The sequence below is a fragment of the Anabrus simplex genome, chromosome 2, assembly GCF_040414725.1.
Source record: "Anabrus simplex isolate iqAnaSimp1 chromosome 2, ASM4041472v1, whole genome shotgun sequence".
Lineage (NCBI taxonomy): Eukaryota > Metazoa > Arthropoda > Insecta > Orthoptera > Tettigoniidae > Anabrus > Anabrus simplex.
The window spans coordinates 705259241-705284486 of NC_090266.1; the positions used below are offsets into that span (position 1 = coordinate 705259241).

At 36.4% G+C, this 25246-nt stretch overlaps 1 protein-coding gene across 2 annotated transcripts in view; it reads right to left on the bottom strand.

Moving 5' to 3' along the window:
- Positions 1-25246, bottom strand: part of LOC136864387 (CTTNBP2 N-terminal-like protein) — a 441040-nt gene that overhangs the window by 143251 nt on the left and 272543 nt on the right. The window lies entirely within an intron of this gene.

Here is a 25246-nt window from a genome sequence, read left to right on the forward strand (position 1 = left end):
ATATTTGCTAAACTAGGGTCACAACAGAAAAAAATACGAATAGACATGTAAAGCGGGAAGTTACGTTACGTTATTTGAGTTTTCTGAGTGGATTTCTTTTCATTCTTCCTCCTCTTCCTCAGTAGGTTTCTTTCTCTTCAGTTCTCTAGGCCTGTAATAGTGTTCTAATTGTCTCCAGCATTGTACGCCTACCTCTACCTGCATTAGCAGCATCAAATATGTATATCATCATTGGAGTCACTTATGCAATTACTGTTTTCTGGCATTTGAGTCTGGCTCACCATCACTGTGACTACTTGTATCACTACTATTAATTTAAGCGTGTTCCACATCACTAAAAATACTTCCTTCCTTCATCTATTAATTCCGAAACAAGTTTAACGTTACCAGCAATGTTGATACCTCAAGTTGCCATCTTGACAACGTGCAAACAGTGAAATTCGAAACCAAAGAAGATGGAATATTTATATAGATATGGAACTCCTTATGGCGTTAAAAATAAAACTTCAAACTAAGTTTGACAACTTTGTATGTGTCTTATGTCAGTAGATGTCATTTAAGGCACCTTTGTTCAAGAATACAGCAAATATAGCATTAGTGGTTGTTCCTCCTAATCAATACAATTCAAACTGGTACACAGTTATGTATTAAATATGCACATGGTACTAGTATTGGTCCTGAAATGGCCATCTTCACCATAACCGTAATAATGTTCAAAATGAATTAGCTTATACAAATGCCTTAAAATTTATGCACATAATCATATTGTCAATTGTTCTTTGAGTGAACCAATGCACACTGAATAAAACATGAGTTTACACTTGATGTATTAAAATAACTTACACGATAAAATTCTTGTAAAAATAATATAAGTTGGTTACTGTATTGTACGTCATGTTAATAACACTCCTTGATCAATGTTGTCTATAAGAAGTAATATGGGGTTGTTGATTTCACCATAGAAACATAAGCCTCTCAATATAGCCATATAAATTATCCTGTCAATCCGTTGCATTAATACATATTGAGTGTTGCAGAAGTCTTTACTTTATATTATTAAAAAATTTGTGCACGTTGAAGTTTAACAATTGCGGTGTTGTATGTCACTGATTACACTGCCTTGATTGTTGTCCGTAATGAAGTAAAGTTGGATTTGTCGACTTCACAATGTTTAAATAGCTTGTGACATATGATAAATAATATATCAGTGATGTAACATAGTGAGTTATAATAATAAATGAAGTCCAATGGTTATTTGTATGAGAGGGAACATAGACATTGTAGACAACAACGATCAAGGAGTGTCATTAACGCTGGACCAGGCGCGCTGGTTGTTTTTGTCAACCAGCACGCTATTTTTACGCCGTAATTCCTAGAACTATCAGCCTTTCACCACCTCGCAACTAATACCTTTGTTCTCACTCTTGACCTTCAGTTTAGTCGAGTTTCGACAACAGTGGATCGATACGTGTGTAATTATTTCAAGCGAACTCTTAGAACCCGAAGCTGGTTGACAAAGTCAACTGTGCGCCTGGTCATATAAGTAAAATTTATTTCTTTAAAATTTCCCTCCCTCTGTACTTTTCGGGTAATTAGGCAAAGTCAGGCGTAATTACATGTAGTATATTTCTATTTTAGGTCTCGTTTTGTCAATGATCAAGACATACCTGACATGTCTTTTTTTTTTTTTTTGCTAGGGATTTTACGTCGCACCGACACAGATAGGTCTTATGGCGACGAACCTGACATTTTGAGCCAGTTGTCTGATGAAATACAGGACCCTGACTTGGATTTTTCGGATGGGGAGGCGGAAATTATAAACGTACCGGATTGGGATCATAACAGTGATACGGAGCAGGAGGCCGATTCGGATAGTGAGATATATGAAGATGATAACAAAGGGGAATTTATCTTCGGGAGAGATGGAGGAACAATGTGGTAAACGACAGACTTTTCAAAACTTGCTTCAAGGGTAAAAGTAAGGATGAAGAACTATTATAATGGACTAATTTGTACATTTCTAGGAAGCGGAAGGAAGTGAATTACAGCCGTGAGCGCAATGCTAAATTTGCGAACCACAATAAAATTATGGAATTGCTCATGGGATAAGGTGTGAAAGATTTCTTGGACATGGCAACGAAGTTTATTTTTCATCCAGTCTTATTTTTGCTATTTTATCTGATCATTTCATTGTATAATTGAGAAATTTTAAAATATGACCATTATTTTAATTTAATTATGTATCTACAGCATAACTCATTTTAAATAGGTGCAGTATTCATGTCCCTATCAGAATTAGTTCACGTGTTCATCATTATCCATTTTAAGTACATTCATATTAATCACCAATCCAGGTTTTTAAATTTATTTTGAGAATAACATTGAAACAAAAGAAAAAACGCTGTTAAATGAAATGTTTATGCGATTGGAAGCCTGTCAACCACTGAAAACATAACTGGTTGACAAAGTCAACCGCGCACCAGGTAGTGTGACAGAAATTGGCGCCTCCAGTGTAGGGTTAACATGATATACAATGCAGAAACAAACTTACATTAATTTTACAAGAATTTTAACATGTGCAAGTTATTTTAATACATCAAGTGTAGACTTATGTTCTATTCAATGTGCAACAGTGCACTCAAAGAACAATTGACAAGATGATCATGTACATAGTTTGTAAGATATTTGTATAAGCTAATTAGTTTTTAATATTACAGTTGTATGGCTGAAAATGGTCCAAGATTTCAGTGTCGAAACTAATATCATGCGCATATTTAATATATAACTGTGTACCGAATTGAACTGTATTGATTAGGAGGAACAAACACTAATGCTATACTTGTGAAAAAATAAATCATCAATACGGATCATTAAGATCATAAATTATGATGAGGTATCTTCATCGCAAATTCTATGAACGTTTATTTTTTTTCAGCGCTGGCCCTTCACACAGACGCACAATGTCGAAAAAACTGACCTTTGGCACTTCTACTGTTAAGCAAGCCTCGGACCTATGGGAGTAACTGAGTCTCACTTCAATTTGACAGGTGAGGGATTCCTTGGAAACAACTTGGTGAACAAAACTGAATTCGATGGTGAGCTATCAATATCAATGGGGCTTATGGAAGAAAAAGTAAAACTGGCTGAGTCAGCAATGTTAGGTGTTAACGATTTGAGGTAGAAAGGATGGTAAATTCTGCTGTCATAAAGCAGCAGGAATAGATTAATTTAGACCTGAAATGGTGAAATATATTAGGAAGACAGGGATGAAATGGCTTCAGAGATAATTAAGGTTAGCACAGAATGTTAGTAATGTACCTTCTGATTGAACAAAAGCAGTCAGTAAATGCACCTATCTATAAGAAAGGGAACAAGAAGGATTGCAACAACTATTGAGGTATTTCACTGATCAGTATACCAGGCAAGTCTTTACTGGCATTTTGGAAGAGAGAGTGCAATCAGCGGCTGAGAGCACGTTGGATGAAAACCAGTGTGGTTTCAGACCACAGAGGGACTGTCAAGATCAGGTTTCCAATATGCACCAGGTAATAGAAAAATGCTATGAGAGGAATAGACAGTTATGTTTATGCTTCATAGAACTATCATACTGGGGAACAATGAGATTAAGGACAGATTATTAAAAGCAACCAAAGGAAATTATGTTGACAACTGGGCTGTGGTGGGAATTGATGGTAAAATGAGTTTCTGGTTCAAGGTACTTATAGGGATTAGAAGAAGCTGTAATATTTCACCTTTTTCGTTTATAGTTTACATGGATCATCTACTGAAAAGTATAAAATGGCAGGGATGGATTCAGTCAGCTGGAAATGCAGTAAACAGTTTGGCCTATGCTGATGACTCTGTCTTAATGGCAGACTGTGCTGAAAATCTACAGCCTAATATCTTGGAACATGAAACTAGGAGCAATGAGTATGATATGAAAATTAGACTTTCTAAAACTAAAGTGCTGTCAGCAGGTATTGAATGTCACATTGGGAATACAAAGGGAACAGGTAGATAATTTCAAATATTTAGGACTGTATTCCCCCCAGATGGTAGTATAGTGAGTGAGATTGAATAAAGGTGCAGCAAAGCTAATGCAGCGAGTTCGCAGTGGTGATCAACAATATTTTGTAACAAGAAAGTCAGCTCCAGGACAAAGCTACACCATTCTATTTTCAGACTAACTTTGGTTCAGGAGAGTGAAGGTTGGGTGGACTTAGGATATCTTATTCTTAAGTTAGAATTAACAGACATGAAAGTAGCAAGACTGGTACCTGGTACAAAATAGTGGAAACAATGGCAAGAGGGTACTCAGAATGAGGAGACAAATCTTAAGTTAGGAATGAACTCGATTGATGAAGCTATATACATAAACCGGCTTCAGAGGTGGGAGCATGCGAGGCAAGTGGAGGAGGATATATAACTTAAAAGAATAATGGACTGTGTCATAGAGGATAAGAGACATGGAGGAAGGCCAAGAAAATGATGGTTAGGCTCAATTTCTAAGGACTCAAAGATAAATGAGGTATAGAAATAAACAAGGCCAGAGAACTAGTTACAAATAGATGATTGTGGTGGTGTTTAGTAAATTCACACAGGCTTGCAGACTGAATGCTGAGAGCCATAACAGTTTTGTGATGGATGAAGATGTATGTACGTACGTATGTATGTATGTATGTATGTATGTATGTTAAAAACCTTCCAGGATTTTCTAAAACAGAAAAGCACAAATTAAGATACCTTCTACTATGCAAAATCCTGAACTTACACTCCAACAATAAAATTCACAGCCTGAAAAAGAAATCAATAGCAAAATGTGTAGTGAAAATAATGTTCTGATCTTCATTTCACACAATCATGGGAGCCGAAGTCTCATATGGTAAAAGAATGATGGAATGTGTGTGTTTTTTTTTTTTTTTTCCTTCTTACAATTTGCTTTACATCGTACCAACACAGACAGGTCTTAGATGGAATGGTTTAATGCACCAGAAGACCTGTATTATAGACTGTATAATAACGATGCCTTAATACATTGGTAAACATTACCGTAACATTGATAAAATGAATAATTTCTCTCCTGCACTATTTGTTTCAATAAAGAGAAATGGACTTCCCATTTACATCAGGTGTTACTGGAGTTAAATTCAAGTAGGATTTGTAATCAGAAAGCAGAAATTAGCACTGGAACTTCCACATTGTCTAACCAGTCACAAAATAACTTCTGAAACATCCAACATCGAAATCTACTTCCTTTGGAGGACAATGGACATTATAATGATTACAGTTATGGAGAATCTGATTGAAAAGAACAAATACCATTTAAATTTAAGAAACAGATTTATTGCCATTAATGTCAACAAAATTCTACACCTTTTACGAGAAGTTGTATTACAATACTGTGAGTTTTCACATATGATCATGTAAATTACCAGTAATTAATACAGTTTTCTTATGATGCAGATATAAGGTTGACAATCAAAACATGAATACATTTCAATGTAGATAATTAAATATAAGAAAAATAAAATACTGGTGCACATTTTCAGTTTGTCTTACTGAAAAAAATTGAGCTCAAATGTATATTCCTCAAGCATGTGTCATGCCCAGACAGCATTTAGTATGACTGTAACAAAATTGTTCATTTGTACTTTGCCTGATCAATCTTTAACAAATTTCTTCACGAAATAATATATTCTTCATGGAATCTACTTTCCATTATGGTGTTCTTTGGTATGCTTGCATAATTTCTGGACTCCTTGCTCAAACATCAATCACTTAGCAAGATGTAATCTTAAGGTATCCTCATGGCAGTTCTTTAAAAGTTCTTTGAATAAAAGTATATTAGTTTGTTCACTTTGTAATTTGTTCCTTAACTGTATGCAATCGAATATTATTCTTGAGCCCTAAAACAATAGTGATTCCTGAGTAGCAGCTCTGAGTAATTAACATATGTTGCCTGTCGAAAGAATACCACTTTCAAAAACCATTAATTACATCTTTAAGGCTACAGGGTCTACCATTAGGTCATTGTACCTTCCGAAGTATATACTTATCACATGCAATTTCTTGGAAGCGCAATTATTGAAGCTCTTAGTATACTCCGCTAGTTAATTTAACATTAGCTGAATGATGTATGTTATCGGATCATGATGATTAAATAGATAAGAAGCTCACCACCATGAACATAAAACCTTCTTAGTTAGGGTTTCCATGATGGAAATGTGTAAAAGGGTTCCAAATTGTCAAAACTGAAAAGTGATGACAAAATTTAAGAGTCCATTGTTTATTTTTCTTGAAATTTGGAGATAAGGCCACAGAAGATTAATTTCAGATGAATAATGTAACATTTTTATCAATACAAATGATTTCAAATAATATGAAGATGCATTTCATGTATATATGTAGCTACAAGCAGCCATTATTGCAACAAGTAATATTTCTTTTCTTTCTTTCTTTCTTTCTTTCTTTCTTTCTTTCTTTCTTTCTCTTTCTTTCTTCCTTCCTTCCTGGATAACAGTAATTAATTCCCTTGTTTTGAATAAAAGGAGTCCGAAAAAGTTACTATTTACTTAGAATCAGTACTTTTAGAAGAATCAGCACAGACTGATCCTTGCAAAAACTTCCACTTCTTTCACACCTTCCCCAACCAAAAGTAAAATATCATACCGGAAGATCGTGCGTCATCCTCAAAAGTTTCTCTTATGCAGCTTCAGACACGTGATCAGTGCTATCATCATCTTCCACCTTGAACATCAAGTGTAACGACTGTAATTTCTTCCTCAACAATACAAAATGGCTTCCAAAAGTTTATCATTATGTCAAAATTCTTCTCCCATGATCGCAAGCCTTCTGATTAACTCACCTCTAGACCTAAAACCGAAACAAAATAACTAATAGAAATAATTTCAACCGAAAGATCTGCTTATGAATAAAGCTTTTGTAAATTTACGAAGGAACATTGGCACACATATGGTCATGTTTATAAACAAAAAATTAAAGTGAAAATTCCATCTCAGCACACAATTTTCATAAAGCACATATACTTTCCACACAACAGATTAAACTATCCAATACCAGCATGAGCACATACATTAAAGGCAGCTTCTATCATAAGAACACCTAGGAGCTACACCATCATGTTAAAATAGACCTTCCAGCTTCATATGAGTGGAGAAATTTACACACCTGCAAATCCAAAAATGTATGGGAAAGGAGAGAGTAATATTGCAAAAATGCATTCACCAAACAATTTATCAAATAATGCATGTTGATCACAATCTCTTTCCTAACTGCTTTCATTGTTAAAATAAAAGTAATTTCCTTTGAATATAACTTACAAGTCTGATTATTTTTCCAGGCTTTCTTCAAAAATACACAGTAAAATGTTAGTTAATAGTTGGAATAATTTTCTCCCATTGACCTGAGTTGTACTTTAGATATATGGTACTAGATGGAGTAAAATTAGATCATGCCCTTACCTCTAAGAAACAAAATATTTTAAATACCTCTTTCAATTCCATTATATTGGAAAAAAACCAACAATATTTAATTACTGAATTATAAGTGCAGATATTGCTTCAATGGCACAAAATTGCAAACTGCTATCATCATCTTCCATCTTGAACATCAAGTGAAACGATTGTAATTTCTTCCTCAACAATACAAAATGGCTTCCAAAAGTTTATCATTATGTCAAATTTCTTCTCCCATGATCGCAAGCCTTCTGATTAACTCACTTCTAAACCTAAAACCGAAACAAAATAACTAACAGAAATAATTTCAACTGAAAGATCTGCTTATGGTTCCTGGACACACTGAAAACTGCCACACTTTCTCTAATTCTTAGACTAAATATTTTCTTCTTTAACTTATAGTACATGCAATGAATGAGCACAATGCATGTTCCATTTTATTTTTATTTTGAAAAAAAAAAAAAAAAAAAAAAAAAAAAAAAGTAATAATAATGGTTTTATGCTGCATGAACTACTTTTAGGGTTTCTGGAGAAGCGAAGATACCAGAATTTTGCTCCAGAGGAGTTCTTCTACATGCCAATAAATCTACAGACATGGGGCTGGCTTATTTGAGCACCTTAAAATACCACTGGTCTGAGCTGGGACTCAACCTACCAAGCTGGTGTCAGAACACCAGCAGTCAACCATCTGAGCCACCGAAACCGGCTATTAAAGGAGAAAAGACTTTCATTACCATGATGGATTACTGGAGCAACAGAATACTGTACATAATCAAAGTATGAAAATATATTGCAGTGATGTTAACAATCTAATAACTTCTTAACAGGAGGTATGGGAGTAATACACAAATGCGAAATATTACCATTCTTGTTTGTTGAATCTGCACATTAATAACTTGCTGAAAGGCATTAACATATCTGCTAGAAATAATGTAACAAATATTTCCAATAAAATTTGTTATCTGCTACTGTGGCATCAAAGACTGCTCTCACCTATACTGTAGACGTAAGTTCTTGTTCCATACTTGAATAACGGGCATATTTGTGTTGTGTCCTTACTTGGTTCTGTAACATGGTCTTTGCCTCTTACTTTTTTTCCTAGCTGTTTAACATCACACTAACACAAAAAGCTATTCAGTGACTCCTTTACCAAGGCTAGGACTGGGAAAGGTAATGGCTGTGACATCAAAGCTGCTGCAACAAGAATGTGACTCATGATTAGAGCATGATTACTATCTGATGCCACAAAACCTGAGTTGCACATTATTTTTTTCATGCAGATGAGTCCATGTGCTAGAGGAGTAGTGAGAGGGATGAACGTTCAGTTTGCTAAACTGCTACTGAAGTGTTCACATCACCCTGCAGGCAACTACGTATGTCAGCGAGATAAGGATTCATTTTGCTCTCAGTAGCACAGCAATGCTTACTCCGCCCACTAACTTCCTTCCTCTCCTCTCCCTTACAAGCTCGGGACATTGCACAGGTTTGTGCCATCAGATAGTAATTGCACTCTACATCTTGACTCGCAATGAATTTCTCTTGCTTCCTAACCCATCTAACTGCACCCCCTATCTGGCCAGCAGTCAAACTAGTTTCTTTCCTTTTTTTTAATTTTTATTTTTAAAAAAAATTTTTAATTTTTTATTTACAAGGTGCTCTACGTCGCACTGACACAGATAGGCCTTACGGCAACGATGAGACGGGAAAGGGCTAGGAGTGGGAAGGAAGCAGCCATGGCCTTAATTAAGGTACACCCCCAGCACTTGCCTGGTGTGAAAATGGGAAACCATGGAAAACCATCTTCAGGGCTGCCGACAGTGGGGTTCGAACCCACTATCTCCTGAATACTGGATACTGGCCGCACTTAAGCGACTGCAGCTATCGAGCTTGGTGTTTCCCCATTTTTTTATTTGACATGTTGCTACAACTTACGTTTGAGGGCAATTATTTTCGACAATGATAATGGTGAAAACAAAACACAGATCAAAGAAACACCTTTCTGATCAATTTATGACTGGCAGTAAATGAAGTAACTCCTGATTTTGTAATGCTGTCAAACAGATACAAAGATACCTTTGTAGCCCTAGAGAGTAAAAAATGATATTTAACATACGTATACTGAACATCCGATATGAACATCAGACTATTACTTCACTTCCCCTTCGGGTTTCCTCTTCCTCTAGATAGGTATAATGCATGCTGTATTACCTAGGTACACAGTGGCTCGGCACACGATCACATTTTTTTCAGGACTGCATTAAGGTACAACTCTAGCATTTGCCTGGTGTACAAGTGGGGAAAATAATAAAAACCAATCACCTTCTGAATGCAAAGTTAACAGGTACATGAGAGTACTGTGTAGCCAAAACACTCAGTCTCCCTTATTATATTGCTGTCGATACAAATCTTTTATTTACTACACAAATGCAACCAGTACTCTATTGTAACTAATTACTCTTATGTCCACTCTCACAGGGTTATCACTCTACGGCAGTGGCAATGCAATGACTATTGCAATGAATTTATATGTTATTCAAAAGTGAAGTTTGCTTAATCCAAGGAGTAATTTTGCACAACGACAATGATGAAACTTGTTAGTAAGGAGAGTGTTGGGAATATCAGAAATGTGGTGTATTTAAACACGCTAGCATGCCCACAGCAGAATCATGCCTGGCAGGCACTCCTGCTGTCCCCCACCACTGTGATATTCACTGAAAGTGTGTGAAAGAGAGGATGATTCTGTCAGTCAAGGCAGACTGGGGGGTAGGGGGCATAAGCAGAAGACGTGTTTATGGTGAAACTGAACATGTGAAGCAAAATATGCGTTTACAGCCTTTGTAATTGAATATAATGTATGTAAAGTGCTCAGCCCCGAGGCTGGTTTGATGGTCAACAGTTCCACCATCAGCTGTCATAGGTGGCCTAGGTGTCACTGAAGAGGTCTACTAGGGAAATGAGAAGTGGGGTGGTTTCCTGTAGGTTTCCTCAGTCAGCCAGAAGTTGCTATTAGATATCATACGATGACAAAAATAATTGTGTATTTTATAAAACTACACTTTGCATACAGGCACATGTATTCACTCTTTACCACAAAAAAGAACACTGTGAAATGATATGGACATGTGTTAGTTTGAACTGTATAATGTGTTTTCTGTTTGGAACAAGGGTTTGCGATAGAGTCAACCACACAAGAGTTTTGCAGGTTAAAGTTCTTTAAACTTGAACCCTGCTGGGACTTGGTCAATTTCATAACAGAAAGGGTCATATAAATAAATCGAAGTCAGTCCTGAGCCTTCCAATGTCTTGAAACCTCTTCCAAAACAGACCGGCTGAAAAGGTGACTGTTCAGCTATCACACACCCAGAATGTTAACCTTACTCTCCACCTCCCCTCTATACACCTCTGCGCTCAGCGCGCAAGTCAGAAGTGTGGCCGGAGTGCCCGTGCCCAAGGATGCCAAATGGCCAGGCCTGCTTTAGGAAATCTTCAATCTTCAGAATCAGTTAACTTACCAATCTTCTTCTTTCCTCAATACCTTACAACTGAGTTTAGATAACATATGAAGTAATGCAGATTTTAACAAAGGCTTGTGCGTCGTAGTTGAGTAGATAGCTGAGCCATAGGTGCAACTATATCGGATGGGTATCTGTCAAGAGACCAGACTTACAAATGGTTCATCGAAATGGGGGTCGCAGCTTTTCGGAACTTGCAAGGGTGGCAGTCTAGATAATTGACTGATATGGCCTTGTAATAAATAATACTAACATGGCTTAGCTATGTTGATACTGCTACATGGCTGAAAGTAATGGGAAATTATATCTGAAACAAATCCCTGAGGACATGCAGCTTTCTCTGCATGAATGATGTCCTGATGATAGCTTTCTCCCAGGTAAAATATTCCCCCATTCGGATCTCCAGGTGGAGACTACACAAGAGGAAGGTGGATACTGACATTCTGCCAATCGGAGTGGGGAATGTGAGAAGCCCGAATCATCATGGTAGGTTAGAGAATCTGAAAACTGAAATGGATTGACTAAAGTTAGATGTAGTTTGTATACATGAAGTACACTGATAGGAAGAGCAGGATATTTCGGTCAGGCAACTGCAGAATTATCAACACAAAATCAAACAGGGGAAATGCAGGAGTTTGTTTAATAATGAATAAGAAAAGAGGGTGGTGGGTTAGCTAATATGACCAGCATACTGAGAGGATTACCGATGTGAAGATGGACACCAAGTCAATGTCCTACATAATAGTGCAGGTCTATATGCCTACTAATTCAGCAGATGAAGAAATTGAAAAAATATATATATTAAGAGGGAGAAGAGTTAATACAATATGTAAAAGGTGAAGAGAATCTAATTGTGATGGGAGGCTGGAATATATTGGTAGGCTAGAGAAAAGAAGGTAATGCACTAGGATAATTTGGACTGGGACAAAAGAATGAGAGAGGAATTAGCTAGTTGAATTCTGCACAGCACTGACGGCTGTATATGTGGACGAGACCAGGAGACACTGGAAGGTCATTATGATTACGCAAAAATTCAGAAACCAGGTACTGGATTGCAAGACTTTTCCAGGAGCAGACATGGAATTTTTTTTGCTAGTGGTTTTACCTCGCACCGACACAGATAGGTCTTATGGCGATGATGGTATAGGAAAGGTCTAGGAGTTGGAAGGAAGCGGCCGTGGCCTTAATTAAGGTACAGCCCCAGCATTTGTCTGGTGTGAAAATGGGAAACCACGGAAAACCATCTTCAGGGCTGCCGACAGTGGGATTCGAAGCATCTCCCGGATGCAAGCTCACAGCTGCGCGCCCCTAACCTCACTGCCAACTCGCCCGGTAGACGTGGAATCTGACCACAACTTGTTGGTCATGAAATGCCATCAGTTCAATCTCAGTTCAATATGGACCCATCAGAATGAAATTTCTAACCGTTAATGAAATGCCATCTGAAGTTGAAGAAACTGAAGAAGGGAAGGAATGCAATGAGATGGGATCTCAGCAAGTTGAAATAAAAGAGTGAGGGGCTGCTTCAAGGAAAATGTTGCCCAAGGACTAAATGAAAAGGCTTAAGGTAACATAATAGATGAAGAATTGATAGTCGTGAAGAATTAGATCAGTAGGGCTGCTGAAGAAAGGTTAGATCAAATAAGAATCCATGGTTAATTCAGGAGATACTAGACTTGATTGACGAATGGTGAAAGTACAAGAATGCATAATATGAGAAAGGCAGAAAAGAATGCAGGCAATTAATCAGGTAGGTAGGAAGTGCAGGACAGCTAAGAAAGAATAGCTTAAAGACGAGTGCAAGGATGTTGAAGTCAGATTCTGCCCACAAGAAAATCCAGGGAACTTTTGGAGAAATAAAAACTAGGTGTATGGGTATTAACCACTCCTGAGGAAAGAATACAAGGCAGAAAGATGGTAGGAATATATCCAATAGTTGTACCAAGGGAAAGAAGTATACTCCTGATGCTGAACGTATACCCATGTGGCAGCTTCTGATCCCAAAACTTGGCCCGTCCTGTCGGTTTCTTTCCTCTGGACACAAGGGGCACGTGTCATTTAAAAGGCAAGTGAGAGCTGTCAAGATCAAGGTTGTCATATCTTATGTCGATTATTTAAACATGTTAGCATTTAATTTATTCTTATGACAATATAAATATAAAAACCCGATCATGAACCACAGCACAAACCAATATTGCAAATTATTTTGTTTCATGCATAACCCGTGCAGTGGTCGCAGATTTGAGAAGGAAGTTAGAAGGAAAGAAAGAAAACAGAAGGAATTGCCAAATAAACTCGTCAAAAAACTTTCAAATAGCCATAAATGATCACCATGAGCTATTTTAAATACAAATAGTAGATCTCCAATTCATATCAAAGTAACTAAATGTATTAAAATATTACTTTTATGCAGCTAACATCAGTGTCTCGCTTTCAGTAAAAAAAGGAAAAGTAAAATCACGAAAAATAATAATAATAATAATAATAATAATAATAATAATAATAATAATAATAATAATAATAATAATAACAACAACAACATCAACCCTTGCCTATGTTGTTCTTCGTAACTTATTTGTATGCATTACATATCAGCCATTGACTTTGCTTACTACTACTACTAATTGGTTGAGTATCATACGGGGCACCGAACCAGCACTATTTCATCGAATATCACTTCTACTGGTGCTTGGTTGAGGATTGCTTGCATGCACTGGTAGATTTCATTCAGGATCTTGTGGTGCATTAATTTACAAATTTGATTCTCATGGCCTCCACATTATTGCATGAAGCTAAGTGAAAAGCATTAGGTACACTTCACAAATATTAATTAATGAAGCAAATAATATTGCAAGTCTTTCAAACAGTGAACAAAGCACGCGAGGTGAAAAAAGAGACTGACATCTATTGGAATAAAAGGTGCACTGGCAACAGAGCTGTGAGGATATGTCTGTTGGGGAATGAGAACTGTTTTAAATCCCACTACCGTCATAAATCACCCCCTACTGGGCAAGCAAGTGGCCGAGAGATCAAATGTTTGCCGAACTGTTTGAATGCCAATGGTTAAGCATTGCCCATCTCCGCTATAGATGATAATTACCAACTGCCTGAGGAGAAACCAGCATGGCGAGGTTATTCCATTTAGTTTGTAAGATGTATGATACAGGAAAGTTGCCATCTAATTTTAGATGGAATGTTGTTATACTTATTCCCAAGAAAGCAGGTGCTGACAAGTCTGAAAACTACCAGACCAGAGAGAATGATCTCATGCCTGCAAACTTTTAACACATCTTATTTACAGAATGGAAATATAAGTTTAAACTGAGTTTATAGAAGATCAGTTTGGCATCAGCAAAAAATGTAGGAACATTTGAACAATAGTAACTTAATGTCCGATCTTAAAGGATCGAATTAAGAAGGGGAAGCCCAAGTGTCTCGCTACCAAACTGATGAATGTGCGCGGTAAGCGGATGTCCTGTGTCCTAGACCTTGGTGAAAACATACCCCTGCTACCTTTCCTCACAGCACATGTTACTCGCTGCTGCGCGAATCCTTACTACTTGCTGTTGCGCTGTACGAATCAATTAGTCGCGACAAAAGACATTTGGTGCGCTTTTCCGCTAAATATCTTTATTAATAATTTAATAAGGAAAAATTACTTGATAAAACATCAGGGTTTGTAAAAAAATGCCTTTTAAAAACCATTCCTGTCCGCCTCTGTAGTGTAGTGGTTAGTGTGATTAGCTGCCACCCCCGGAGGGTTACTCATAGTCATCGATGTTACTCATAGTCTTAAAAAAGGGGAAGTAGAGGCAATGCACATTTCTTCTCCGTAGGAAACTCTCGGAAACCTCTTAGGATTTGTCTGTCACGGGGCTTAAAACGTTTGATCTAGAAAAGGCATTCGATAATGCTGATTGAACCAAGCTATTTGAGATTCTGAAGGTGATTGGGATCAGATACCGAGAAAGAAGAATTGCCTACCATCTGTACTAAAATCAGTCTACAGTGATAAGAATAGAGGGCTTTGAAACAGAAGCAACAATTCAGAAAGGAATGAGGCACGGCTGCAGTTTGTCCCCTCTCCTTTTCAATTCTTTTATAGAATAGGAATACAGGGAATCAAAGAGGAATTTGGAAAGGGAATCACAATCCAAGGAAACAAAATTAAAACTCTGAGATTTGCCAATGATATTTTGAGACTGAGAAGATCTTGAGAAACTGCTGAATGGTACGGACAATCTTGGGGAAGGAGTACAAAATGACAATAAGTTCAAAACAAAAGTAACAGAGTGCAGTTCAACAAAATCAAAACATGCAAGAAATATTAGATTAGGAATATGAAGTCTTAAAGGAAGTAGATGAATAATGTTACTTGTGTAGTAAAATAATTAATGATGGCAGAAGTAAGGAGGACATAAAATCCAGACTAGCACAAGCAAGGAAGGCTTTTTTTTTTTAAGAAAAGAAATTTGCTTGCTTCCAACATTGATGTAGGAATTAGAAAGAGGTTTTTGAAGAGCATGGCATTGTATGCAAGTGAAACATGGACGATAACTAGCTCAGAAAGAAAGAGAATACAAGCTTTTGAAATGTGGTGTTATAGAAGAATGCTGAAGGTGCGATGGGTAGATCAAATCATAAATTTAGAGATACTGAATCGAATTGGTGAGAAGAGATCGAGTCAGCTAAATTTAACAAGAAGGGAGAGAATGATAGGACACATCTTAAGACACCCAAGACGTGTTCAGCTGGTATCTGAGGGAAGTGTAGGCGGTGAGAACGGTAGGGGTAGACCAAGGTAAGAATATGACAAGCAGATTAGAGCTGATGTAAGATGTAATTACATAGAAATGAAAAGGTTAGCACTGGGTAGGGTAGCATGGAATCTGCATCAAACCAGTCTATGGAGTGATGACTCAACAACAACAACAACAACAACAACAACAACAACAACAGCAACGTAATTTTAATGGAGTTCTAAATGTTGTGCCTTACTAATACAGATCGATTCATTTAAGCAGAGTGAAGAGTGATAAACCTTTTAGGTGTGTATGATCACTGAGGTTATTATGATTGGCATTTTTCATTTTGAGAATTTCTAAAGACTCTTTCAAGTATAAAGATTTTTTATAATTTTTGATGTGTAATATTTAAATATCTGTGCGGTTGTCTGTGAAGGGAAGCTGAGTGTCTGCTGTGTCTAATTTTGTTTTTGTGTTCTTTGTACCTGGTGTGGAAGTTACGCTTTGTCTGGCTGATGTACGTTGCATTAAAATTTGGTTCGTGGCATTGAAGTTCATATATTCTTGATTTTAAGAAATGGCCCTTTTCATTTAGATTACATTTACCAATTTGTTTTTTGTAATGTGTTGCTTGTTCTGAATGCCAGTTTAAAGCCTTGCTTTTTGAATCCGTTGGCAATTTTGTACTTGTTCTTATTCAAGAAATTAAGAACTACATATTTATCGTTTTCATGTGAGGGTTTGTTTAGGTTTCTTTGTTTTGCTAGTGGCTATACGTCGTACTGACACAGATAAGACTTATGGCGACAATGGGATAGGTAAGGCCTAGGAGTTGGAAGGAAAATGGTGTGAAAATGGGAAACCACAAACAACCATCCTCAGGGCTGCCAACAGTGAGATTCGAACCCGCTGTCTCCCGGATGCAAGCTCTAACCACAGCACGGCCAACTCGCCCATTTTTTTTTTTAAATTATCTAGTCGACTGTGAGGGACAATGGTTGTTTAGTTGTTTTCTACTATGATTTGTCTTATTATTTGTATTGCATTGTTAAAATCTGTTTTGCTCAATGGTATGGTTATTGTGTTCAGTCCTGCTAATTTGTGCATGTCAGAATGATTGAATAGTTGTCTACTGTATGTAATTTTTGAGTAGGTTTCCTGTAAATCTTGTAGGAGAGTTTATCTTTATATGGTCCAAAAAGTTGATCTTCCCATTTGTTTCCGGTTCCTTTGTGACCTGGACTGAATTATGTTAAGAGCAGTGTGTGTGGTCATTAAAACAGTTTTTGAGCTGGAGGTCTTTTTGTTTTAATATTCTCAATGTCTCCTGATGCAGTTCAAATGTATTTGTAAGCTGTTGACTTAATTATTGTGTTCAGCCATAGGCTGAAATTATGTAAGTTGTTACTGAAGTTGAACAGTCTGTTTTCTAGTCTGTATAAAGTAGATAGTAAAAATCGAATTGGAAAAAAAAAAAAACTGTGACTGACAGGAAACATTTAAGGTAAGTTTTGATGAACAAAATTAACTTACGTTACATGGCCCACTTGTACTACCCGTGTTTTCTGATTGCAGAATCCAGCTCTCGACATGTGCTCCCGCAGTCGAAATGTGCGACATGTTATCAGGAGGAGGTGGAGTGGGTAAACACTCAATTACAGACAGAAAAGATTTGGATAAGGGAGATCAAGTTTTTACATAAGAAAAATTCTATTTTGAAAAACAGAATTTATGAGGCCCACTTGGAAATTACCACACTTTTAGCTGCAATAGAATGGAATTCACTACAGAAACTTGTTATAAATAAGCTAGAGAATACACTATATAACTCAAAAAAACCGAACACAAAAAATCTTTGTCAATCAAATTAACACAACTGAATCCAACATTGAATCCAATGGTTTGCATCCACCTGTTATGAATATGAGTAAAGGAGGTCTTAGTAAGGACGACCGTGAAATTCTGAATAGTGGACCAAAACATAATTGGCCCACCACCTCCAAACATGACAGTTTAATTACTATTTTAGCAGAAACGGAAATGGCCATCAACAATTTACCCTTAGATAAACATGAAGAGATAAAATACGTTATAAATAACAAACTTTTATCTTGTCATAAACAATAAGTTAATCACAATATGGACTACTCTACTATGAAAGTCAAAAGCTACAAGGAAAACTTAAGTTAATGATCTGAAAGCAACTAAATTTAATGAAGATAATGCAGTAGTAATCATGGAGAGGAATAAAACACATTTACTTTCCACGGAAAGCTATTTCGGTGTAAGTAAGAAGGACCCCACAAACAGGTTACAAAAAGAATTAAAATCAATAGTCAAGAATGGTATCCTCCTTTTCAATGAATTTGAAAAGACAAAACTCATTACCATGAACCCTAAACCTATAGCAAAATCATTACCAAAAATTTATAAGGCTAACACCCCTATAAGACCAACTGTTTTAGGGGCAGCCTGACGTATAAATTACCTCAATTTATTCCAAAATTTCTTAGTACACATTATCACTACCAAGCAAATACTACGATAAAGAACTGTATAGAACTCTGCGAGATAATAAAACAGCTGAAGGCACCAGAACATTACAAGATCCTCCCGTTAAAGCCACTATAAATTTGATAAAGAATAATTGAACCAAATTCAGTAAATTGAGCACCGGTGAAATAGACGAGTTCATAGGCTTATTGAAATTCACATTAAGTAATAATTATTTCGTCTTTGAGAATAAATTCTACCAGCAGACAGGGTTACCTATGGGAGCACCATCCTCGAGTATCTTGGCTTATATATATGGACCACATAGAACACACCATGCATCACAGACAAAATCAAAGTCATAAAAAAAAAACTGGACACGTTACATTGATGATGTTCTAGCTATTATATATAGTAATCTTAACGAAGATAAGGAAATTTTGGAACTACTCAAGAGATTAGACCAGAGTATTAAATTCACTCTGGAAATGGAGAATAACAACTCTCTTAATTATTTAGACATAACAGTACCACACCCTAAGAATAATGACCTGCCATTTAATATTCACAGAAAACGAACTTATACTGCTAATACCATTAAACAAAGTTCAGTACATCCTGAAGCTCACAAGACTCACAAAAAAGCTGCACACAACAGCATGTTATTGAGAGATTTAAAAATGCTCTCAAAGAAAAATTTGAAATAAGAAATCAAAACCATCTGGATTTACCACAAAGTTCACAAATAACCCAATTAGTAAACATAGAAACAAGGCCATAACCACCTTAAAAAAGGGTAAAAATCTAAAGAAAAGTATGCTGAATTCACATTTAGTAATAATAACATACACATAATCACTAACATCCTAAAAAAACAGAACCTAAAAATTGTTTTTAAAACCAGCAACACTAACGAAAAAATAGTATTTAACTCTCATACAGTGAGTAGTAGCAATAATTTTTAAAAATTTAGGCTATATAAACTGGAATGCCAAGGATGCAATTCAACTTACGTTGGTCAAACTGGCAGGAATTTCTTCATAAGGTATACAGAACACCACAACGCTTTAAAATATAATCATTTCTTGGTCATGAGCAACCATCACCAAGACCATAATCATAATAATACCACAATAGGTCAAGATCTAAAAATTCTACAACATGAACAAAAAGATCCACTACTCAACACCTTAGAGAATTTTTACATTAGTATGGATCGATACAAGAATCCAGCCCTCAACTTAAACAAGATATATGAAAAAAAAGAACATATGGGAAATGTTCATTCTGATTATTTTTAGTAAGAAACAAGGCCAAAAGAATTCATAATTATTACACTCAGTTTCAGTTACCATCCCCAAATTCCTGCATACTCCACACTCCCGCAAGTCCTACCCCATTTCCCCACTCCACCTACTCCTAACAGCACATCACACATTTTGACTGCAGAAGCACATCACTCAAGAGGTGGACTCCACAGTTGAAAAAGATGGGTAGTACAAGTGGGCCACGTAACGTAAGTTAATTTCGTTCATCAAAACTTACCTTAAATGTTTCCTGTCAGTCACAGTTTATTCTTTTTTTAAATTCTTAATTTGATTTTTATTATCCACATTACAGACTAGAAAACAGACGGTTCAACTTAATTAAGTCAACAGTGAACAGATAAATTTGAACAGGGGACAAACGAGAATACTACAATAAAAAGACCTCCAGCACAAAACCTGTTTTAAAGACCACCACCCCATATTTTAAATTTTCATCATGTTTAAGGAAAAACTTTTTAACAAGCACTTTATATTGTGTGTCTAATGTTTTTAGTTTATTATATATATTTTTACTGAGGATGACCCTATGTTGGGTCGAAACATATCTACCTGAAATTTCATCTTAATTGGATGTAATATTAAATACTGACTAGGAGAATAATTAACACAGTTTTGTACAATTTGTAAGAACAACACAAATAATTTGTTATAATAAAATAAGCACACTAATTTCTACTACTCCAATACACCACAATAATTCTGATCTACGTTCAAATGTATCCTAATTACAAAAGATTATTAGGCCTACTATGTGGGAACCGAAATTAAAATTTCCGTTAAATGTTGAAATTCAGAAGAACTGCTCAAGGATCACACAACAAAGCTAAATACACACACAGATTATTATAATTACTATTTTATCCTAATATGCTCTAATAGAAATGTAAACTGCCATTAGTTAAATGCTAAAATATTGAAATGGGTTACCGTACACAAAAATAACACATGGATATAACAAGCAAGATTCTGTCTAATAAATTAATTACCGGCAGACTACAATTCTCAAGTGCACTTAGGCTTGTCCTAATTGTAACAGGTTAAGTGAAACAATACACCTGGAATTAGAACTACCTGATAAGGGCTACTTATTCGGTTTACTTTCTTAGTACCTACACACTAACAGAAGAGAGATTTTACCCTACTAGACAATCATTATGCAATGATACAGAAAGTACGATAAGCATATATGGTATCCTAATTTTAATAGTTTAAATGAAACAATATGACTGGAGTTAAAGCTAAATAATTGGTACTTGATACTCTACACTGTGTTTAGATTTATCCTAATTTCAAATTAGATAATTGAGACAAGAAAAATGTAGTTGAAAGTAAATCATTTTATTTTATTCCTGCAAGCTAACTGCTCTTAAATACCGAAAGACTGAGGGTGAAAAGTATAAATTATGGAGACTTGAACTACCTGTATTGAGTAAAGCACAACATTTAAAACTCCATTAATGTGAATGATTTATTAATTTGCTAATACTTATTAAACAGTCCCTAAAATAATTACACTACAGTTTAAAATATGATGATGACGAACTATAGTTACGGTTGTACGTACGTGTGTGCAGATGATGCAAAATAACACAGCATAAACCTCAACATACACACATCCCTAAAAGACTTCCCAATATAAATTTAATCATGTACCAAGAAACACAACAATTCAAACTCCATTAAAATTATATAATTCTTTAGTTCACTAAGGATAATTAAATATCATTCACTAAACATCATTTAAAACCATTTGAAATATGACAATACGACAATAATAATAATAAGAAGAAGAAGCTATAATTAAAACTCTGGGAAGACTCATGATGTAATGGAAAGTTGCGCGACGCAACACACCTACATGAAACACTGAGGAGAGAAGAACCACATTGAGGAGTATTTCATTAATATAAGTTTGAACTTTCAAACAATTATTGAAAGAGTGGACACAGGTTTTAATATAAATGGCTTACACTTCTGGATAATATTAATTAAATTTAATTAATTTAAAAAATGCTTGTGATTTGATAAAATCTGATAACGATTTTTAAGAACAAAACATGTCATTCTAATTTCATTATGTTGTTTCTTTTCTTATTCAGGTATACCAGTAATTTGTAGTTTTTAAACAGGTAATTTCTAAAATTTATTTGCTCATAAATTTGTTTTGACAGCCTAAGAATCTAACAGTTATAAATTGACAGCATATTTTATCATTTTTGGACAGGTTTGGTCCCTTCCTGCTATTGTTTGAAATTTAATTTAATCATCGCTCTCTTTTCAAAAGCATTACTTCAAAATAGTTCTCATCCCAATAAATACCATGGTTCATAACGTCAGAGGATGATTCCATCTTACATGGCGTACATTTTCATAATATTCTGACCATCCTTACAGTGATTATCAAGGATCTACAGTAAGTTCACCTGATTTCTCTCTAAATGCTATTATTTTCCCTACCTAAGATTTCTTATACTCAAGAATGGCATTCCCTTCTCTCAATCAAGCCCCTCAAGGTAACTTTCAATGATATTAGACTCTTCAATTACTGAGCTCGATAGCTGTAGTCGCTTAAGTGCGGCCAGTATCCAGTAATCGGGAGATACTGGGTTCGAACCCCACTGTCGGCAGCCCTGAAGATTGTTTTCCGTGGTTTTCCATTTTCACACCAGGCAAATGCTGGGGCTGCACTTTAATTAAGGCCACGGCTGCTTCCTTCCCATTCCTAGGCCATTCCCATCCCATCGTCGCCATAAGACATGTCTGTGTCGGTGCGACGTAAAGCAAATAGCAAAAAAAGACTTCAATTATTTTGTCATAGTGGAAGCCACTTTTTTCAGTTGTGACTCTGTTACTTTATAAAATTTAGAAAATACCTGAAAAAGTAAACATATAACAACAGATAATACCAGAAAAAGAAACAAAATAATGAAAAGAGAATGACACATTTCATTCTTGAAATAAATTTATCACTGATGAAAGGTAAAAATGTAACTGAACACTATAACGTAAGTTCCAAATTTCATATTTCTAGGTGTTGGGACAGAAATAAACAAATATATCCAAATACTGAGTGTGATTTGATGGAATTTGAAGATGTTCTTTTAAGAACGAAACATGTCATTCTTTGTTTAATAATATTTTATTCCTTGTGTAACAGTGTGGCTTTTTTTAAAGGTATTTTCTAGTGTAATAATTATACTGAACTTGTGTGTTCAACAGACTGAAAAGCTTTTAAGAATAGGAAAGACAGACTGAGAAACAAAGATGTGAGAAAGGAGGCTGGAATGGAAAAACTAAATGAGAGAATTGACAGGAGTAAACTGAGATGGTCTGGACATGCATAAAAAAAAAAAAAAAAAAAAACACAGATGATGAAGTTCAAGTGAAGGAGAACAAGATGGATCAATTCAATGAAGTGGAGTACAAGAAGAAGAAACCTGGACTGGAACAAAATGATTTAAAAATGGTGGAAGCAGAGAGGAAGGTGGAAAAATGACAAATGCCTTAATGTGGCAGGAAATGGATAAGGGGAAAGGAGGAGGAGGAGGAGGAGGAGGAGGAGGATGTTCCCAGGCATTCCCTTGCCGTTTCTACTACAGCATCCCTGTATGTCACACATTCTCTTTCTGTATCCTGAACCTCTATTGTTTGGAACTTTTCAGTAATCTTATCAATGTAATTCTAATTTCCTCATCCTGAAGATTTTCTACCCTTATTTGTCTTCAGACAGATTTCACTTTCTCTGTCTCAGGCCTAGAGATACTTAGTTCACTACAGATTAGACAATGGTCTGTATCATCAAAAAATCCCCAGAATACCCACACATTCTTAACAGATTTCCAGAATTCAAAGTCGGTTATGATACAGTCTACTATGGATCTGTGCCCCTGCCCTCCCGTGTATAGTGGAGAATAGTCATATGCTCGAAAACTGTATTGGTAACTGCTAATCCTATACTAGCAGAGTCCAGTAAATGCTTCCCATTTATATTAGCTTTGATATTTTCCTCACATTTGCCCGTCACCCTCTCATAGCTTTCAGCTCTATTTCCTTGCAGTTGACCCTGACTACGATGTTACTCAGTGCTTCATAACACATGTTAACTTAACCCTCATCTGCAACCTTACACGGTGAGTAGACCGAGACAAGTCTCATCCTAATTCTTCAAACAGCTAAACCTACCCATATCATTTTCTCCTTTACAAGCCTTACAGAAGTTATGTTGTGTGCAATAGTATTCCTGACGAACAGTCCAACCCGATACTCTGCCCCTCCCTTTTTGACATCCGTTAAAAATACTTCATTATTTCCCATCTCTTCCTCGTTATTTCCCTTTCCTCGAATATCATTTACACCTAGCACATTCAGACGCATCCTGTTTGCTGACACAGTGAGTGTTTCTTCCTTCCATAAGCCCCAGTAACACTGATAGCTCCCCATCAAATGTCAATGTGTTCTCGAAGTTGTTTCCAAGGAATCCCTCACCTGTCGAATGGAAGTGGTACTCTATTCCCATAAGTGTGAGGATGCTTAAAATGTTTTGAGCTCAGTAAATTCTGAAGCAGGATGCTACCCTATACAGGGTCCCACTGAGGATCTCTCCTTTACCAGGTTAGGTACCGCTGGTGAATTTTATAGTCCTAGCCACTTCAGCACAAGGAAGACCATGACTCAAAAATATGTCCAAGATGCCCACTCCAATACCATAGCAAATGTTGTCCCAACTCTCAGGACCACTTACCAGGCCGCTCAGCCATTGCCCATGGTTCACAAACTAGGATGTGACTATAGTAACCCAAACCATGAACCACATCTAATAATAAATGAGTGGGAAGTTTAATTAACCATTACCAAGCTACATATTTAAAAAAATCTATCTAGAATTACAGCCAAGGTCTTGTAAAGCCATTAATCCATTATCTTTCACACATTTTATTCCATACCAATACCTATTCCATTCAATTTTTAAACACAAGTACAATTTTCTTATGCCCCTATGCCGAGGTCTTGTCTCCAGTGAAGGAACGAATTTAATGGTGGAGGATGAATTTACTGCAGCCAATAGCATAGCCATTTTTAATACTTTTTGCTACCTTTTTTTTAATGTCCCACTAATATATCGAACGTTTTCGGCAATGGAAGGATGGGAAAGGACTAGGATTGAGAAGATAACAGCCGTGACCTTAATTAAGGTACATCTTCAGTATTTGCCTAGTGTGAAAATGGGAAACGACAGAAAACCATCTTCAGGGTTGCTGTTGGTGAGATCGAACCTGCCAAGTTGGGGTTAGAAGGCCAGCGCCTTAACCGTCTGAGCCACTCAGCCCGGCGAAAGTTTTTCTGACAACCCCCGTAGCGGAAGACCGGCGATCGCCGTCAGTGACGAAAACATTGAGAAGGTGAGGACATTAATCACAAACGATTAACTGTGCGCATGATAGCATATGAACTGCAGATTAACCATGACGTGCGACAAATCGTTACCCAGAAGTTAGGGAAGAGGAAAACGTGTTCTCATCTTGTGCCACATCAGTCGACTGACAATCAGAAGCAGGCACGTTTAGAGGCTTCATAGGATTTTGTCGAAACGGCAGATGCGACACCAAATTTCTTGAACTGTATTGTCACCAAGGATGAAACCTGGTGTCTCAGGTACGACCCTAAAACGAAACGGCAAAGCATGGAGTGGTGTT